The sequence below is a fragment of the Schistocerca piceifrons genome, chromosome 3 (genome assembly GCF_021461385.2).
Source record: "Schistocerca piceifrons isolate TAMUIC-IGC-003096 chromosome 3, iqSchPice1.1, whole genome shotgun sequence".
Classification (NCBI taxonomy): domain Eukaryota; kingdom Metazoa; phylum Arthropoda; class Insecta; order Orthoptera; family Acrididae; genus Schistocerca; species Schistocerca piceifrons.
The window spans coordinates 696740319-696745174 of NC_060140.1; positions in this window are offsets into that span (position 1 = coordinate 696740319).

A 4856-nucleotide genomic window follows, 5' to 3' on the forward strand; every position below is an offset into this window, starting at 1 on the left:
TGAAAGGTAAATTTGTATGTGCATTTTAAATAGTTTAATGCGTCTATATACATTTAATTGGTTTTACGTTGCTTTATGTACATTTATTCATTTGGTCACTGTTATTAATTATTTGTATTTTTATTCTTGTATTTGTAGCACCGATGATGGCTGTTAAGCGGTTGAAATCGATTTGCAGAAGTAAATAAAGAAAACATGATTTTGGGACTGATTGCTGCTTATTTGGTAATTTTTTGTTGCAGTATGTTCTCCACGGATCAGCAGCTAGTTCTATGTTGGTTAGAGGTGCGCCATATTCATCTTCTAACACTCATGTTCTTGATATGAAGAACCTTTGTTAGTTTCTTTATTTCGTTGAACATGTACCTGGTCTCATTGGAGTCCCGGAATTTCTCTATTCTGTCATGCGTTTCATTCGTGTAAATATTTTTTTTTCTGGCAGTTTCTCTTCTTTCTGTTATTTCCAGCCGCGCGGAGTGGCCGTGCGGTTTGAGGCGCCCTGTCACGGATTGCACGGCCCCTCCCGCCGGAGGTTCGAGTCATCCCTCGAGCATTGGTGTGTATGTTGTTCTTAGAATAAGTTAGTTTAAGTTAGATTAAATAGTGTGTAAGTCTAGGGACCGATGACCTTAGCAGATTGGTCCCATAGGAATTCACACACATTTGAACATTTTGTTATTTCCAGACTTTCTAGTACGTAATATGAATTCAACACCTAATTGGTCATATAACAATGATCCGATGAATATCCCGTAGCTACTTGATGCTAACTAGTCTTACACATTAGTTTCCCTTGACTGACGCCTTTCCTCAACTGAAGTATTTCTCTGTTCATATTTTCCACTTCCGACTTTCATAATTACGTGCTTCCACTTTGAATGTTTATCACTATTATTCTGGCAAAACCTCTTCATGAGTAGACGAAGCTTGGGAGGACCTATTTTACATCTTAAGCATTTTCAACAAGGGTAAAACCATCAAAAGATTGTGTGGAGTATTACAGTTCCACCACATCTTGTTGTTGTTGTAGACTTCAGTCCAGACACTGGTTTTATGTAGCTTTGCATGCTAGTCCATACTCTGCAAGCATCAGTATCTCTGCTGCAACTTACAGATATTTAAACCCGCTTACTAGGTCACACCTTGTCCTCCCTCTACATTTTTTTATTGCCTATGATTCCCCACCTTAACCAAATTGAAGATTCTGCCCAAGTCCTATTAACGGAGCTCTTCTTCTAGTTGAGCCACAAATTTCTATTCTCCCCAATTCGACTCACTGCCCCCTTATAAGTCATTCAGTACAGTCATCTTATATCCAGCATTCTTCTGTAGAACCAAATTTCAATAGTGAGCCGCGCCATGAGCTATCGATAAATCGCAGCACATCTTTGATGCAAAGATTCTGGGGGGTGGAAGGGGTCAGCGAGAGGGTGCGCGTGTGCTGAAATGGTGGATTTGACAGTACGGCGACAGGTGAGGCGGAGGGAGCTGACAAAGAGACGAGTGCCGGTTGCGGACTGAAGTGGTGCTGTGTTAGTCCCGTGGCCTGGCTGACAAGGCTCCTGGGTCGTCGTCACACAAGACACGGGGCGTAGGGCGTAGAGAGGGTGACGCTGGTTGGGACATCCGTCTGGTAGGAACGGAGCAGACCGGTCCAGAGGGTCTGGTCTATGTGCAGGGTTGGCTGTTGGACTTCTGACCTGTTAGAATTACGTCCTCTGACCTTCCTGCCACCGCCACCCAGATCAGCTGTCTTCAACACCGTCAAAAAATCCAGTGAGGATGAACTTGGTATGGAATTATTCCAATTACGGTTCCGCTTCTGAGTTGCATTTAAGTGGTGATCGATGCAGGTTAGTTCGGCAGCTAGTTCATGGCTCTGCAGTAACGGTTCGCCCCAGAATCATAACGGTCGCTAGTTGTACTGTCGGTGGCCAATATCTGGCCGAGTTCTTTTCTCTAGAATATTCTATGTACGATAGATAATTACTCCCGTGCCAACCTGGGCGTTAATCTGAGGGTCCCTGTCATTTTAATGCTGTTATTATTTTCAGTGTAAGACACCAGCGCTGTATATATTGATCTTACTGTTGTATTTGTTCGTCTTAAACTACTTATCTGGAGCCGCTCGGTGTTTCTTTTCGCAGGAATATTAAAGTGCAAATTAGGCGACAGAGTAGCGACGCGTTCGTCCTGGGATGTGCTTGCTCAATTTTAAAAGCCTACTCAAATTTTCTGGTTTCTTCTGCTAATTTTGAGAGCTCTCCCGTGTTAAATTTTGTCATTAGTCTAACCTGACCTCTCTCTGCAACTCCTCGCTACTCGTTTACTACTCCAGGGGAAGCAGAGGCAGGTAACATCTGTAACCTCCCCACAAAAAAGTATAAATGTTATTTGGTTAATGATTCTAATTTTAGTGTGACCTCAGAATGAAATTGCTTCCCATTTATAATCTCCGTACAGAAATGCATTCACATTTAATGTACCCACAAAATTCTTTTTTCATTTAATGTAAGCTCGAAACAGAAAAATTCCTAAACCTCGTAATAAAAAATAAATTCAGTAACCTGGTAAATTTTGGACGACAGCAGTGCTGCGTCATGGCCCTGTAAGATCATTTTGAATCAAAAAAGCAAAAAATTCTTACCTCAATAAAAACGGCGAATATATGTGCTCTTACCTAAAATTTTTCCGGCACAGCTCTGTGCAATACTGGCCAATAGATTTGTCATTTATGAAAGAAAGCAACTGATTTTTCTTTTGCAACAATAGGAATGAACATGGATTGAAGAAATTAGTAAATTCTTTAAATTGAAATGAATGCTTGTTAGAAATTACTTTATATGACACAGATTATTATTACCACATTTTTAAAACATGTATATGGGAGTTTAGATACATTACTAGGTATGCGCGAGGCTGCTTTTTACCTTATACAATAATACTCAGGCTCCGGCATCGCTGCACCGCGACCGGCCCAGCCAACACGATACACCAGACCAGACCAGACCAGACTCCAGACAAGCGCAGACTAGCGACCACTTACTACTACAGCTACACAGTACCTACTGCAGTCAACACTGATCTCTGGTCAGCGATTCTCTTATACCTTGCATATCGCAGGCAGCACATGAGCAATACATCGAAATTACATCTGCTCGGACCTCTTACACAATATTACATCTGCTCGGACCTCTTACATAACCCTCCACTGGGGGGGGGGGGGGGGGGGGGGGGGAATTTGGCAGCGATGGTGAGTCAATTGGACTTGCCATGAGCAACAAATTTTTCTTAATTAACTAAGTTTGCAGTCACAGAGTATATTAATTTGGTATACTCATTTAAGTTACGCACATTACGGAGCCAGAAAATGTTTTCTTATACTGAGACAGAACTGTTATTTTGCCAATATAGAGAAACGTATTCTACGAGTTTTAGCGTCATGTAAAATCTGTCAGAAAGCTAAGTCAGATACGACTTCACATTTTCCTCCGTTACATCCCATTGTAACTGTTAAATTAAAACACATGGCCGTTGTAGACATTTTTGGTCCAATTCCCAGAACTAATAGAGGCTTTTGCTACATCTTTGTCGCTGTTGAACTCACTTCAAAATTTGTTACCTTCACTCCGTTACGTAAAGCTACCGCTAAATCTGTTTCGAAAGCATTTGTAAAGCATTTTTATTTTCATGTAGGACATGTATTGAAAGTAATTTCCGACAATGGATCACAGTTTCGATCTGCTATATGGACACGTATGTTACGAGCTAGAAACATTTCTCCGATCTATATATCCAGGTACCACGCTTCTTCGAACCCTTGTGAACGACTAATGAAAGAGATTGGTAAACTGTGTAGAATATACTGTCATAAAAGACATATTGATTGGGACACACACATACTCTCATTCCAGGATGTAATTAACTCAATACCAAATGAATCTACTATGCTATCTCCGTCTGTTATACTGAAAAATGTTGAACCACCTAACAAAATTAAAGACTTAGTAACCTTTCCTATATCTCGTTGACTACGACACCATGAAATAATTGACATTGCGCTGAACAACATCAAACGTGCCGCACTGCGCCGGAGATGACAGCAAAAACAGGTTTGTACACGCCGTGACTTTCACATTGGACAGAAGATATTAGTACATACACACTATTTATCCAACAGAGGAAAGAATAGGTGTAGTAAATTTGAGCTTCTATACGCAGGTCCATATCGAATTCGCAGCATTGCTCACCCCAATGTAGTACACGTCGAAACTCTGAGAACCAGAAAAAGTAAAGGCAATCACCATGTCTCCAATATTAAACCCTTTATTGAATGAAAATACTTTATGATTTATAACACTGTAATGCTATTTTCTGATTTTTGTATGACCAATGATACAATTATATTTATGTGACTACTTACTGATGATTATCATATTTTTTCTTGGCAAGTACCCGTCAAGGTAAGGTTAGCAGGTCGCTTTTCTTGTCGTTACATATCAGACCGTGCACATTTTCCATTTTTTGTGTATTTATGATTGTTTTCCTGTTTTGTCTGTATGCACTATGAAATGTTTAAGATGTAACAAACACCAGTTGACTCTGACATTTTTCCTTATGATATATCAATATCTTGACTATTCTACACTTTTGGCTTCTGCATTATGAGACTGTGTGTACATTTTTGCAGCTGAACACTGTTTATGTTTTTGATATAATACGTTTTCTGTCATGCTATGCTGTATGCTTAATTATATCACTAGAAACCAGTTTTTATTTAATGGGAATATGATTTACGTGCAAGATATTAATCCTTATTCATAATTTTCAGAACAAGAGTTAATTAATGGCATACC